Here is a 17,146-nt window from a genome sequence, read left to right as displayed (position 1 = left end):
CTGGATTTATCACTGTTCCCTGTTTACAGACGTCTAACACACATCTTTGCTAGCCACATCACGTAATGTTCTGTCCTTACAAAGCAACCTCCAAAAATGCCACCTTCTGAAGCTCCCTCATTTCCCCAAGCAAGAAATATTCTGCCCTTCTGAATTTATCCATTTACACTTTAAGAGCTATTTGAGCATATGACTTTTCCACCAGCGTAGATTAATTTCTTTCCAGGCTCTGTTCATTTGCTTTGTGAAGAACAGGGAGTCAATAATGTTCAAATGACTAAATTATTTTCTGTGAGGTACAGTGAAGGATTGGTAACAGGCTGTGTAGCCTCTTGGACAGGGAATGTCTTTGAAAACCTGAATGAAAGGCTAAAATAAGCTTTCTTGTGCTTTGACTTCTCAATGTCAAGAAAACCAATTTTCCTCAATTCTTATTTTTAGTGTCCTTTCAAAACAGTATGACTATCACAGTGGGCCAACAGGCACTTAACAGTGTGGACCCATCAACATTAATTGTGACTGTGGAGAGTGAAGAGGGAATGTCCTGCATTATTTCAGTTTTGAGGGTGTCTTGGGCCTCATTCCAAGCCTTCAATAGCTTAGAAGGCCACACTTTTCTGCAACTTCTCCTTGATGCTTTGCATTTAACAGAATCCCAAGCACAAACTTTAATAATTACATCTTTAATGTCATAATAAATCCTGTGTAGTGCCTCTGGGATGAATTTTTATGAGCTATCTTCTTTAATAATATTTCATGAAAATTGTTCTGCTTCATAGGTTAGAATAATGAAAAGATATTAGAGGAGGGAGCGGGGAGATGGTTAAAAATAGCAGCATCATTGCTTTTACATTAAAAGGAAAAATAGGTGACTATGCTTATCTCAATAAATGGTACAAAGCCTCTTTCTCTCCTCTCAAATTACTTTCTTGGAAATTTGGGGCAAGGGACAGTCCCCGAGCAGCTTCATCCTGGAAATTTTGAGAGCCTTAAAGTCACCACCAAGATAAATTTTGGAAAAATCTTCCAAAGGAGTCCAATTTAATATTGTATACCTAGTCACACCATGACCCAACAGCTTTAGGTAAATCAGAATGTACCAAAAATAAAACGAGGGAAAAAAGGATTTGACCCTTGGTTGTTTCTAAACTTTGATATAAAATTTGAATGAAGAAATGTTATACTGGTCCATCAAAATACTTACAGTTTACTCCTTTCAAGCAATGTATATATCTAATTTTCTCAAAATTTACACATAGCTTTTAACACTATCTTTTGCTTTCCCTTAGAAAAAACTTGGTATTTGTATTAGATTGTGGTGCCCGTGACACAGCATGTTGATCTCTACAAACTGTAACACTATATTGTGAATTCGCTTACATGACCTTGACTATCACACAAATAGTTATACTGGACGTATATTCAGCATTGAACTAACTTTATTCACTGATCAGATTTACTAGGAGCCCACTATTGTCCTCTAGACTTTCAACTAGTTTTTACTAGCAACACACTATTTTTTAAAAGTATATGTAATTATAGTTTTAGGCCATGCCAGTCTGGTAGATGGGTTGCATTAATGGTCCCAATTTTTCCTTCCTGAATCCATGTCCTTTGGTAGCCCTCCTGCCCTAAGTCTGAGCTTGGCCATGTAATTTGCTTTAGCCAATGGGAGAGCAACAAATGACATGGCAGAGGCACATTTTTGTTTCTTCCCTTGGATCTCTGTCACTGCTGTGAGAACAAGTGCAGGCTGTCCTGCTGGTGGATGGGCAAACACAGAGTTGAGTTGCCCCATGCATCCCACCCGCTGACAGCTGATGCATGAGCATGCATCTAAGACTAGCCAAGCCTTTCCCAGACCAGTGGAACTACCCAGGCAACTTATAAATTCAGGAGAAACAGGAAATGGATGTTAGGGAGTCTAAAACTAAAACTAAGTTTTAGAATGGTTTGTTTTGTGACAGTAATAGCTAACTGATACAGCCATGCCTTGGGAATGTGAAGATAAGAAAACATCATCTCAGAGCTCCAGAGATTGCACTTAATAAAAAAAAGCCACTGGAACCACTGATGGGAGTGGGACATAGTTTTCTCTTCCAATAAATCACCCTGGACTATTAAGCCGCCATGTTTGGTGTCCCTTGCATCTCATTGCGTCTATGTCTATTTTCTTTTGTCACCCTCCGCGGGTCTGTTAGTCACTTTCTCTAACATGGACTGCTGATGCTTTCAACTTTGTCACGTGACATATACCTCTTTCTTTTTCTTTTACTTCCCCCCTCTTATCCCACCCCCACCCCCTATGTTTTGTTTTTAAACCTTCTCTTTCCTTCCTTTGGAATCCTTGGTCAATAAAATTACATCATGTGACAGCCTTGGCTGCTAATATTCACTAGTTGTTTTTGGATTTGTTTGTTTGAATTATGGGTCCTAGACTAGACACGCCTGAAAAATGGAAGGCATCCAGGTAAGTGGGGACTTGCTTTACCACATCACTTTGTCCAATCACATAAAATAGGAAACAGGTATTTTTAATTTAGTAGTCTAGCAATGGAAATATAAAGTATATGGAAGTTACATTGATTTTAAAGCAACATTTTAAAAGAGAATATAGAGGCATATATTAGATATTTCTAGTAGAAATTGTTAAATAATTTATGCTAAATAATATATGCTGAAATAAAATTCAACCATAAAAATATTTTTTATGGCTTGTAAGTCTGTTAAGCAAACATCTGCCTGCTCATCTTATGTTCCAACAATTCCACTCCGAGAGAAATGAGTGCATCTGTTCACCAAAAAATATGTTCTCCATTCATAATAGTAAAACACTATAAACAATTCACATGTACACCAATAGAAGAAGGAATCAATAAAATACGATGTATCCACACAAAGTGCTTACCTTATGGTTCCATGTATATGAAAATCAAGAAAAGGTAATGCTAATCTTGAAGGAGGAGGTCAGAAGAGTGGTCCCTCCGTGAGAACCTTCTGGAATGATGGGAATGGTTTATAGAACTAGTTCTCAAAGTGTACACTAAGGATCTTTTTGTGGACCAATCTGTCCCCAAGAGGCTTTCAGAGAGTCTGCTAGGTCCTCTTGTCTCAAGTCCTTCTCTGTGAGAAGCCAAGTTTTCTTCATATACCTCAATGAAAATGACATCACAACAGACTGAATGAAAAGGAAGATCTCAGATGATTTCTCTGAAGCCAGACATTAAAGAGATTTACAACAATGAAAGCAATGTCACTCTTCTCACCAGTTTTAGAAAATGTAGTTATTGTTATTAAAATATGCTATTTTAATAATATATTAGTTGTATCAACATATGAGTTTATTATGACTTTTTATTGGATTGATAAATATTTTGAATTTCCTCTGTTTCCATTTCTAACATAGTAATATTGACACATAATTCACATAAGAAAAAATTATTTGAGTTTCTTAAAAATTTAAGAGTGTAGGGGCTGGCCTGGTGGTGTAGCAGTTAAGTCCGCACACTCTGCTTCGGCAGCCCAGGGTTCGCTTGGTCAGATCCCAGGCGCGGACCTACATACTGCTTATCAAGCCATGCTGTGGCAGGCGTCCCACATATAAAATAGAGGAAGATGGGCACAGATGTTAGCTCAGGGCCAATCTTTCTCAACAACAAAAAAAGGATTGGCGGTGGATGTTAGCTCAGGGCTAATCTTCCTCAAAAAAAAAATGAATGAAAAAATAAGTGTGTAAAGGGATCCTGAGACAAAAGATTTTGAGAACTGCTGGTCTATAACTTGAGCTGGTTGGTGGTTACATGAATGTTTACATAGGTAAACATTAATGGAGCTACGCACTTAAGATTTGTGTACTTTATTGCATGTATGTATCTCAGTTAAAACCATGTTAAAAATACATTGGAAAATAGGTGTATGGTCATGGTATAAAGCAAATTGGGAAAAATTAAAATATACAGTACAATCAAATTGGGAAAATTAAAATATAACTTAGTATGAAAAAACACGTGTATACATTCAGAAGATCAGAAAGAATTATGCCAAAATAACAAAGCTTATTCTGAAGCCTGGTGCTAAGTGGGAACCAGCTAAGAGCCGTAATTATCTAGAAGAGTTTTGAGTTTAAAATTAAATCAGCATGCTTTTCTCCTCCATGGAGAGGCTGCTCCACTGAAAGAAAGAGCAGCAAAGCCTGTGCTGAGGGAGGGGAAGCAGAGTTTCATACAGAATATGTTCTCTTATTCCTCCCTTCCAGCCTTTTCCAAGCCAACTCTCTGATTTACCAACAGAAAACGATTTGAACAAATACAAGAGTAACTCAGAGACTCTGACAAGGCATAAGAAATGACACAGCCAGAGAAAAGAGTAGGAAGATCCACGCAGAAAAAGAGGCAGCTGTCAGACCAAAAAGAAACTGGAAGAGAAATAAATTGGACATAACTTGTTCCAAGGGATTCTGCAGTAAAGTTGAGTAACAGTGTAAAGGAAAGTAGAAATGGATAAAACTGCAATCAGCAAAGAGACAGAAATTTCTACTTGTCCTGATCAGTGTGGCATCACACTGACTAGGGGTTAAATCCTAACTCCGGTATTTACCAGCTGCAGACTTTGAGCACGCTTCTTAACCTCACAGAATTTGAGCCTCCTATCTGCAGAATGGGCATAATGCCACATACCTCAAAGGGCTGCTGGGGGAATTCAATGCAATTTTGAATGCAAAGAGCATACATTTCTGGGCATATCCCAAGTGTTAGATGAGTGGTGTCTTTAAAGATCATTTATGGCTGTGTTTATTACCAATTTTGCTGAGAACTCCACAGTAATAATCAAAGGAATCCCTTTTAGGAATATTTAAATCTTATCACTTCATTATTTTTGCCTGGTGTATGAAGACATGATTTTAAATTTTTGAAAAAATGTATTATGTCGATACATCATTAATGATTGATGGACAAATTTCGTTTCAATAAGATGTTTAATAATATTCATTAGATATCTTTAGAGAGAGAATTACATCTTTTTCAATATACCAAGCTTTAAAGGAAGATGGTACATTTTATTTATTTATTTACCAGTTGATGGACATTTGGGTTACTTCCAGTTTTGGGCTATTATGAATGATGCTGCTATGAACATTCATGTACAAGTTTTTGTGTGAACATATGTTTTCATTTCTCTTGGGTATATACCCAGGAGTGGAACTGCTGGGTCATGAGGTAACTCTGTATGTTCAACTTTTGGGAAACTGTAAGACTGTTATCCTCAAAGTGGCTGCGTCATTTTACATACCCACCGGCAATGTATGAGGGTTCTAACCTCCCTACATCTTTGGTAACATTTGTTAATATCTGTCTTTTTGATCATAGCCATCCTAGTATGTGTGTGGTAGTATTTCATAGTGGTTTTGATTTGCATTTCTCTGATGATTAATGATATTAAGTATCTTTTAAAATGCTAATTGGCCATTTGTATATCTTTTTTGGACAAATGTTTATTCAGAGACTTTGCCCATTTTTAAATTGGCTTGTCTTTTTATTATTGAGTTGTAGAAATTCTTTATACATTTTAAATACTGGTCCTTTATCAGATATATGATTTGCAAAAACTTTCTCCCATTCTCTGAGTTGTCTTTTCACTTTCCTGATGGTGTCCTTTGAAGCACAAAAGGTTTAAATTTTGATGAAATCCACTTTATCTATTTTTTTCTTTTGTTCCTTGTGCTTTTGGTGTCATATCTAAGAGTCCATTGCTTAATCCAAGGTCACTAAGGTTTACGCCTGTTTTCTTCTAAGAGTTTCGTACTTTTAGCTCTTACATTTAGATCCTTGATCCATTTTGAATTCATTTTTGTATATGATGTGAGATAAGGGTCTAACTCCATTCTTTGTATATAGATATCTAGCTGTCCCAGCATCATTTATTGAAAAGACTATTCTTTCCCCATTGAATTGTCTTGGCACTCATGTTGAATATCAATTGATCATAAATGTGAAGGTAAATTCACTTTTAAAACTCCCATCATGCCCACTGACATTGTTCAAGATATGGATGACTTTCACTTAACCAAATTCAATGGTCACTTCTACATGCTCATCTGAATCTCTCAGCAGTGTTTGACACAGTCAGCCATTGCCTCATTCTTGAAATGCTGTCCTCTCTTTGTCTTTGTGACCACATGCTATACACAGGCACAAACTTACCATGTTTCAGTCCCACTTTCTCCAAAGAAACACCTCTTCTTTCTTCCATGCAGAGAAGGTGGACCTCAGAAATCTCCTGTCCCTGAAGCTCTCATCCCACAACACCCTCCTTCATTATGCCCTGCTCAGAATGGGATGCTGAACTTATGATTCACACCACATCAGTTGGCAACTAGTTCTAGACTTTTATCTTTTACTCTGACTTTTACATGCTTTACTCTCATCACCCCAGTTCCTTGCCACGTGGCCCAGTATATAGGCCCTCTTCACAACACGGCAGCTTATTGTTTCAAGGCTAGCCGCACAATCTCTCTGTTGTATCCCTCTTCTTTCAGGTAGGGCCCTGTCCCCTTCAGGGGCTCACTTGATTAGATCAGGCTCACCCAGGATAATCTCCATTTTGATTAGTTCAAATTCAACTGGTTTGGTACCTTAATCACTTCTGCAAAATTCCTTCAACTTTGTAATGTAATATAACCTAATCAAGGAAGTGAAATTCATCATATTCAGTCCTGCCTACCCTCAAGAGGAAGGGATTACACAGGGTATGTACACAAGGGACAGGAATATTTATTAGAGGACATCTTAGATTTCTGCCTAACCACGCACAGACACACTCACCTCCTAGCACAACCCCTGAATGGTAAAGTTAAATCTTACATATTTATAGCATTTAACGGCCTCTCTCATTTAATCCCCATGTTACAGGCAAGTCAAGAATGTTATCACCATTGTATAGATGGAGAAATTGTTGAGTCCAAGGTCACAAAGCCACACAGTGGGAGAATAAAGAATTTATTCTCCAGTCTCCAAACTTCTCTTCTCTACAGAACCACCACCCTGTGACAAAGATCATCATGTCTTATATCTAAAAGCCACGATCACAATACCACCTGACGTTTTACAATTACAGTTAACAAAGCATTGCCACAGACACAATATTATTTAATTGTCATGGCAACCTCATAGTGCTGGCTTTATCATGTCTTCTTCAAATCTGAAAATGATTGAATGAGTCCCACAGCACAGCACATAACACAGGAAAGAACAAATAATAAGTCCTTTGCTTTTGGTGCTGTTATAAATCAATTTATATATACCACCACAGGAGGTGGTATGGGGAAAATGCAAAGGGATATTATCCCTGTCCTAGAAGGATTTATTTGTTGATAAAACCACAGAACTTAATAAATCCAGAGCATTTCTAACGTTAATTCAATTTGATTTAAATAACACCAATCAAAAAGGAGTTCAGCAGCATAATAAAATCTAAACTGGACTTTGCCTTTGAAAGTCTAGCCTGGGGTCCACAAACTATGCCCCATTGGCCAAATCTGGTCTGCTACCTATTTTGTATGGCCCATGAGCTAGAATATTTACATTTCTCAGTGGTTGGGAAAATTTTTAAAGAAAACTATCTGACTCATAAAAATTATATGAAATTCAAATTTCAGTGTCTGAAATAAAGTTGTATTGGAACGTAGACATACTCATCCATGGTTGAGTGATATGGTTGCTTTCATGATATAACAGCAGGGCCAGGCAGTTGTGATGGAAACTCTGTAGCTCAAAGTCTAAAGTGTTTATTATCTTGCCCTTTACAGAGAAAGTCTGGTGGCCCCTGATCCAGCTCACTCAAGCTGAGTAAAGAAGAGGGAAGAGATGGAGGTACCCCAAGAGCTGAGGAGCCAAGTGGTGAGAACCCAGGTCTCCAGCTTCCGGAGAGAAGCAGCAATAAAGGGCCCTCAAAGACACAGGCATTCCCAAACCCAGGGTCTGGTCAGTGGCAGAATTTCAGATGAGGAGGCTACCTGACTGCCCTACAAGCCTTTGTGGAAGGAAAGGAGTTGCCTTAGATATAGAGCCCAGTCCATGTTCCATGGAACAAGGAACAATGGCAGGAGTGACCTCAGACTGAGAGCTGGGAGGCTCCCCCATTCCCCAAGAACTCACAGTGTCATTGTATACTCCTAAGGAAGGGGAATAAGACAATTAAGCAATGCTGGAAGTCTCAAAAAGTAAACCCTCAGACAAGGCTGAGCAAGCTCCTGGGGCTGGAGAAAGCCCTCAGGAAGAAGCCACAGGTGCTTGACATAGGAAGCATGCACAAGACTGCAGGGGGGTCCCCGGAGATAAAAGTGGGGCACCAAGAGTATCTGCTGACCTGGGCTTCCACTCAGCTTTGGAGAGTTAGTGGGATTGGGAGAAGAGATTCACATTAGACTTATTTTGATTTAAAAAAAAATAAAGAAATGGTACTTCCAGGTGCCAGAGCTTGCTGCATGCCCATGTATGCATCTTGTTTCCCTATTAGACAGCAAACTCCTCAATGTTATGCAAAAAGATGAGTCTTGACGTTTGCTTAATGGATTAGCCAATCAGGAAAAAATACTAAGAGATTTTTGCTCTCTCTTTTCTCCTTCATCCCTTATCCTCTGGTATGGAGGGTCCTGGTGAGAAATGTAGACAACAACAACAAAAATCATGAATAATCCACAATAAATTACTCTTGAATGATCACAATTGATCATTCAAGTGATCAGTGAGAGCTGATCAGTTCTAGATCTTTATTTCCCATCTCAAATATTTTAACAAATAGAACAGAAAACATGACATACACAGATGGTATAATATGTGTTACACTTTAATAACAACAAAACCTCTAGAGACGCGACTGGGTAGTCTGGGTTTTGTTTTTTGTTTTTGTTTTTGTTTTTTCTTTTTGCTTTTGTTTTATGACTTTAAAAAAAATACAAAAGATGGTAGTGTTTCCAGTTGAAATGGAATCCAGCCAGCCTTTCATATTTCAAAGGGTTTATAATGGAGAAAATAGCCCATAAGTGGGTCATGAACAATCTTGCCCATTAATCATCCCAGGTCCACTGCGTGTGCACGCCAAGTGCCAAGAAAGCCACAAGGCTCTGTCTCAAGGACAAAGTGCTTTTTTAAATTTACTTCTCAATGTGAAAATCTAATATTTGGGTTGACTAATGTTTTGCATTTGCATGAGAAAGTGGACCTTCCACTAAGAGGCAGGGCAAAGCAACACAGCCTTGAAGTAGCAGGAAGGATCCTTAGTAATCGGATTCAGAAGTTTATATGTCCATCAATTCCTCCTCAGTGACCTGCACCTAAAGCTGCCATTGGATATACAGGCATTTTGAACTTAAGTTATTCAAAACAGAATTCCTGGGTTGTTGTTTACTCACTCCTCCACATTTCAGTTATTAATAGTATTACCATCTTCCCAGCTTCATGTTAAAATTCTAAGAATAATCTTTGATTACTCTCTTTCTCTCATCCCCTTGGTCCAATCCACAAGTAAGTATTACTGGCTCTTCCTCCAAAATTTTTCTGGGATAGAATCAGTTTTAAACTCTCCTGGAGTAATCACCCTGGTTGTTGCCACCATCATGTCTCACTTTGACTACCATAACAGCCCCCTCATTTCATTTTCATCCGTTCTTGAGCCCCTACAACACTTTCTCCACACAGAGCAGAGTGACTCTCTCAAAGTATAAATCGGATCATGTAACTCATCTGCTTAAAATCCTCTAATGCTTCCCTCGCCACTAAAAATAAAAGCCAAACTCCTTTGCTGAGCCTGTAAATCTTCACATGATCTGGTCCTGCTAGTTTAGTTATCTATTGTTGCATAACAAACCATCCCAAAACTTTGTGCTTGTAGCAACAACAATTTATTGTTTCTCATGATATTCAATAGAAGAACAGCTGGCCAGTCTTTCTGCTCCATTTGGTATTGGCTGGGGATACTTGTACGGCTGCATTTGGTTGGGAACCCAACTGGGGCTGAAATGGCTGACATTGCTTTACTCGCATGTCTGGTGCCTCAGTGGGGACGGCTGCCTGGGCTTCTCCCTCTCCCCATGGTCTGTCAGCATTTAGTGGTCAAGTTTAAGCTTCTTTTCCTGGCAGTTGAATCTCAAGAAAAAAAGCAAAGGAAGCTGCCAGCATTCTTAAAACCTAAGCCAAAACATACGACATCACTTCTGCCACATTCTGTTGGTCAAGGCAAGTCACAAAGGCAGCCCAGACTCAAGGGGAGAGAAGACAGACCTGCCTCTTGATTGGAGGAGTGATATAAATGTACAAGAATGGAAGGAATTTTTGGCAACCATTTTTAGAAATAATCTTCTACATCTACCTGCCTGTCTAATCTAATCTCATACCACCCTACCCAAGCCACAGTGGGCATCTTTCTCTTTCTAATAGATGCTGAGATACAGCCTGCTGGAATTCCTGCCAATATCCTTCTGCTCATCTTCTACAGAACAGAACTTCTGAATTTCAGCTAGATTCATGGTTTTCCAGAATAAATACTACATTTCTCAGGCTCCCTTGAAGCAAGTTACGACCATGCGATTACGTTCTGGGCAATGAAACATCAGTGGAAGCTTTAGCAAACATTCCTTTAAACACAGCAGTTGTCTCTCTTTTGACTCATTTCTTCATGTACCTTTTGCTTGTTAGACCATGAGGGGTCATTGAGAATGAAGTCCTTTCCAGGTTGGAGGAGCCTGAGTCTCTGAGACCTTGGAACAGCCTACCAGTCCTGGAGCCATGTTCCTTGGACTTTTATTTGAGAGAAATACACTGCTGTCTTGTTTAAGCCATAGTTATTTTGGATTTTCCATCTTTCACAGCCAGAATTAATTCTTACTGATGAGCAGGTCCTGCAGAGGAATCAGCAAGAGCAAAGGACTTCAGGCAGGAGAACATTCAGAAAGTGAGCAGAGTGAAGGGGGTTGAGGGATTGTAGAAGAGGTAACAGTGGCCACATCATGTAGAGCCTTATATGCTTGGCTTTTTCATCTGAAGTAAACAGGAAACCAATGCAGAGTTTTGAGAAGGAAGCGACATGGTCTTACCTACACCGTGGAACCACTCTTGATCCCATGTGAAATAAAGGCCATGTGAGGGCCAGGGGCAGAAGCAGGGGGCTCTAGGAACTTTTTCAACTATATGAGAGGTATTGGGGAATAGAGCAAGGAGACAGCCATGAAGATGGTGAGAAGTGGTCAGATCATGAATCTGGTTTACAAGGAGAGATGGCAGGATTTGCTGATGAATTGGATGCGGGGTATAAGGGAACAGGAGAAGTCAATGGTGCTTTCAAAGCTTTTTGTCTGAGCAACTGGAGTTGCTCCTAACTGTGATGGAGGAGGTTGAGAAGGAGCACGTTTTTAGAGGGTGGTGGCAAGGGGAAAAACAGGAGTTTGGTTTTGGATATTGTATTATCAGGATTCTACAGGAAAACCAAACCAATAGAGTGTGTGTATATATATATAGGGAGATTTATTTTAAGAAATTGGCTCATGTGATTATGGATGCTGGCAAGTCTGAGATCTGCAGGGCAGGTCAGCAGGCTAGATATCCAAGGAAGAGTTGACTTTGCAGCTCAAATAGGAACCCAGTCTGGAAGCAGAATCCCCTCTCCCTTGAGGGACCACAGTATTTTCTCTTAAGGCTGTCAACTTACTGGATGAAGCCCACTTGTATTATGAAGAGTAATCTGCATTACTAAGGGTCTACTTATTTAAATGTTGATCACATCTAAAAAGTACTTTCACAACAAATCTAATCCTGTGTTTGACCAAACATCTAGGCGCCATAGCCTAGCCAAGTTAACACATAAAATTAACTATTGTGGACATGTTAACTTAGAAATGTCTTTATATATTCTACTGGAGACGTTGAGTAGGCAAGTGATTTATTTGAGGCAAACATTTGGGATCATCAACATACGTATTTCATTTAAAGAAACAAGATTGAATGACATAACCAACTGAGTGTGCGTAGTAAAAGAAGAGGTTTTAGGACTGGGCATTCCAGCCTTAAGAGTTAAAACAGGTGAGGAGGAAGCACCAAACAGAACTGTGAAGAGGCCTGTGATCCATGAGAGTTGCCAGGAGAGAACAGCATTCTGGAAACCAATGAACAAAGTGCTTCCAGGATGAGGAAATGATCATTGTGTCAAATTTTGCTGATAGATCAGGTAAAACCTGAGAATTTTCCATTGGATTTGGCAAGTTGGAAATCATGAATAACCTCAGGTATCAGTTAGGGTGCAACCAGAGAAACAGAACAAATAGGAGATATATATATATCAAAAGATTTATTGCAAGGAATTGGCTTATACAATTGTGGGGGCTGCCTAGGCAAGTCTGAATTCCACAGGGCAGGCCATGAGGAAGGACAGGCTGGAACTCTTAGGCATGGCTTGAAGCTTGTGTCCACAGGCAGATTTTTCTCCCCCAGGAAAGCCTCTACTCTGATCTTAAGGCCCTCAACTAATTGGATGAGGTCCACCAGATTATCTAAAATCTCTCCCTTGCTTAAAATCAACTGATTATACCTTAATAAACATGAAAAATCTCAAATAAGCAATCTTAAACTACAGCTGACAGAATTAGAAAAAGAACAAAGAAAGCCCAAACTCAGAAGAAGGAGGGAAACAATAAAAATTAGAGCATAAATAAATGAAATTGAAACAAAAAAGACAGTAGAAAGAATCAAGGAAACAAAAAGATGGTTCTTTGAGAAGATAAACAAAATTGGCAAACCCTTAGCCAGACTAAGAAAAAAAGAGAGAAGCCTTAAATAGAAATGAAAGAGGAGAAATCACAATGGATACCATGGAAATACAAAAGATTGTAAGAGAATACTATGAAAAACTGTATTCCAACAAATTGGACAATCTAGAAGAAATGGTTAAATTCTTAGACTCTTACAACCTCCCAAAACTGGATCAAGAAGAAATAGAGAATCTGAATAGACCAATCACAAGTAAAGAGATTGAAACAGTAATCAAAAACCTCCCCAAAAATAAAAGTCCAGGACCAGACAACTTCACTGAAGAATTCTACCAAACATTCAAAGATTTATTACCTATACTTCTCAATTATTCCAAAAACTTGAGGAAGGTGGAATACTTCCTAACACATTTTACAAGGCCAACATAACCCTGATACCAAAGCCAGACAAGGACACACAAAAAGGGAAAATTAGAAGCCAACATCAATGAGGAACATAGATGCAAAAATCCTCAACAAAATGTCGGCAAACTAATACAGCAATATGTTAAAAAGATCATACACCATGATCAAGTGGGATTTATACCAAGGGCACAGGGATGGTTCAACATCCACAAATCAATACACTGCATTAACAAAATGAGGAATAAAAACCACATGATCATCTCAATAGATGCAGAGAAAGCATTTGACAAGATCCAACATCATTTATGATGAAAACTCTCAATAAAATAAGTATAGAAGGAAAGTACCTCAACATAATAAAGGCCATATGTGACAAACCCACAGCCAACATCATACTCAACAGGGAAAAAGTGAAAGCCATCTCTCTGAGGACAGGAACAAGACAAGGGTGCCCACTCTCACAATCTTATTCAACATAGTACTGTAGGTTTTGGCCAGAGCAATAAGGCAAGAAAAAGAAATAAAAGGAATCCAAATAGGCAATGAAGAAATGAAACTCCTGCTGTTTGCAGATGACATGATTTTATATATAGAAAACTCTAAAGAATCCATTGGAAAACTATTATAAATAATCAACAACTACAGCAAAGTTGCAGGGTACAAAATGAACTTACAAAAATCAGTTGCATTTCTATACTCTAATAATGAACTAACAGAAAGAGAACTCAAGAATACAATCCCATTTACAATCACAAAAAAATGAATAAAATATCTAGGAATAAATTTAACCAAGGAGGTAAAAGATCTATACAATGAAAACTATAAGACATTATTGAAAGAAATTGATGATGACATAAATAAAGGGAAAGATATTCCATGCACATGGATTGGAAGAATAAATATAATCAAAATGTCCATACTACCTAAAGCAATCTACAGATTCAATGCAATCCCGATCAGAATACCAATGACATTCTTCACAGAAATAGAACAAAGAATCCTAAAATATATATAGGGCAACAAAAGATCCTGAATAGCTAAAGCAATCCTGAGAAAAAAGAACAAAGCTGGAGGCATCAGAATCCCTGACTTCAAAATACACTACAAAGCCATAGTAATCAAAACAGCATGGTACTGGTACAAAAACAGGCATACAGATCAATGGAACAGAATGGAAAGCTCAGAAATAAAACCACACATCTATGGACAGCTAATCTTTGACAAAGGAGCCAAGAACATACAATGGATAAAGGAAAGTCTCTTCAATAAACGGTGTTGGTAAAACTGGACAGCCACATGCCAAAGAATGAAAGTAGACCATTTTCTTTTGCCATACACAAAAATAAACTCAAAATGGATCAAAGACTTGAAGGTAACACTTGAAACCATAAAACTTCTAGAAGAAAATATAGACAGTACACTCTTTGACATCAGTCTTAAAAGGATCTTTTTGAATATCATGTCTACTTGGACAAGGGAAACTAAAGAAAAAATAAACAAGTGGGACTTCATCAGACTAAAGAGCTTCTGCAAGGCAAAGGAAGCCAGGATCAAAATGAAAAGACAACCCACCACTGGGAAAAAATATTTGCAAATCATATATCTGACAAGGAGTTAATCTCCATAATATATAAAGAATTCACACAACTGAACAACAATAAAACAAACAATCTGATCAAAAAATAGGCAGAGGATGTGAACGGACATTTTTCCAAAGAAGATATACAGATGGCCAATAGATACATGAAGAGATGCTCAACATCAGTAATCATCAGGGAAATGCAGATTGAAACTACACTTAGATAACACCTTACATCTGTTAGAATGGCTATAATCACCAAGACAAAAAATAACAAGCACTGGAGAGGATGTGGAGAAAAGGGAACTGTCATACAGTGCTGGTGGGAATGCAAACTGATGCAGCCACTATGGAAAACAATATGGAGATTTCTCAAAAAATTAAAAATGGAAGTACCATATGACCCAGCTGTCTCACTACTGGGTTATCTATCCAAAGAACTTGAAATTAACAATTCAAAGAGACTTATGCATCCCTACATTCATTGCAGCATTACTCACAATAGCCAAGACGTGGAAACAACCCAAGTGCCCACTGACTGACGATTGGATAAGGAAGATGTGGTATACATAGTATATATACAAAACGGAATGCTACTCAGCCATAACAAAGACAAAATCACCCCATTTGCAACAACATGGATGGACCTTGAGGGTATTATGTTAAACAAAATAAGCCAGACATAGAAAGAAAAACACCTTATGATTTCACTTATATGTGGAAGATGAACAAACACGGGGACAAACAGAATAGTTTAGTGGTTACCAGGGGAAAGGAGCGGGGGAGTGGGCACAGGGGATGAAGGGGTGCACTTATATGGTGACTGACAAATAATAATGTACAACTGAAATTTTACAATGTTATAAACTATCATGACCTCCATTAAAAATAATACTAATGCATCAAAGAGCTTGAATCCTAGGGCAAGCTGTCCAACAAATGCAAATCGCTACTTGGTCCAGCTTTTGATAACTACAAATCCATAAAACGGATTTCTCCCCTCGCCCCTACCTTTCAAACGGTAGAGGAGAGAGCTGATTCACTGCTGCCCTTAAGTGCAGCTGAGTCAGGGAATCAAGGTCCACGGTGCTGGCATCTCTCCCTCTCCCAGTTCTCATCTTCTTCATGGTACTAGAAAGTCTCTTTCCTCAAGGTGGAAGTTCGAGTTGTCACCTTCTAGCAGCTCCAGACCTTACATCCTTTTAGCCAAGTCCATCAAAGAACAAGAATACCTCTCCCACAAGCCCTGGGAAACACCTCATCCTCCTTCATAAGGTCAGATATTGACCCTTAAATCAGGAATCAATGGCAGATTCAACATCGCCAGAATTCCTTGGAGTAAGAGTTGGACATACGGTTTCCTCCAAGGGAAACAGGATATAGTTAAAGGAAGTAGAAGTCAATGCCAAGAATGGGGTAGGGAGCAAAGCAAGAGATATCCACTAAGCATTCTTTCAATACATGAGTCGGATTGGTTATCACACCAGTAACATAATGGCGCCATGCCACATACCTCCAAAATGACTGACATACTCCTACCCCATTTGTCCCTTCTTTGCTCTTCTCATACCTCCTGCCTCCCATATACACACAAAGAAACACCATACAAAGACACGCTATTCGGACATTCTGGTTTGTGTGCATCTCTGGACAGTTTCCAAGGTAACAATGAAACTCACATCTACTTCTTTCCATTGAAGGAATTCTCCAGACCTGCTTTGTCTACTACAGAAGTGACCAGATATTTGTGTCTCTTGAGCACTTGCAATGTAGCTATTCCAGATTAGAAATCCCAGATTGCAAAGATGTAATACAAAATACATTTACATTTAATACAAAATGCAAAATAGCTCATCACTATTTGGCGTTGATTAAATGTTAAAATTTTAACATTTTGGATATATTAAGTAAAATATATTATCAAAATTAATTTTACCTGTTTCCTTCTTACTTTTTAAAACGTGGCTAAAAACACAGAGTAAAATGGTGGTTACCAGTGGGTAGAAGAAGAGGAGAGATGTTTGAGGGTACGAACTTGCAACGAGGAGATAAATAAGTCCTGGAGATCTAATGCACAGCATAGTGATTATAGACAACGATATCGTATTATAATCATCAGACTTGCTAGGAGACTAGTTGTTAATTATTTCCACCACAAAAAAGAAATGACAATTCTGTGACTTGATAGAGGTGCTATCACTACAATGGCAATAATGTTACCAATATATAAATGGATCAAATCAACATGTTCATCTTAAATTTACACAGTTAAAGGTGAAATATATTTCAATAAAATAATAAATAAAAATAAAATGTGGCTACCAGAATATTTAAAACTACAATTGCAGCTTGCATTATATTTCTATCGGACAGTGCTGTTCTCGAGATTTCTACGATGCTCTGAGTGG

Source organism: Equus asinus, chromosome 15, assembly GCF_041296235.1.
Source record: "Equus asinus isolate D_3611 breed Donkey chromosome 15, EquAss-T2T_v2, whole genome shotgun sequence".
In the NCBI taxonomy this organism is placed as follows: domain Eukaryota; kingdom Metazoa; phylum Chordata; class Mammalia; order Perissodactyla; family Equidae; genus Equus; species Equus asinus.
The sequence above is the reverse complement of the archived record's forward strand: the minus strand, read 5'-3'. Positions refer to the sequence as shown.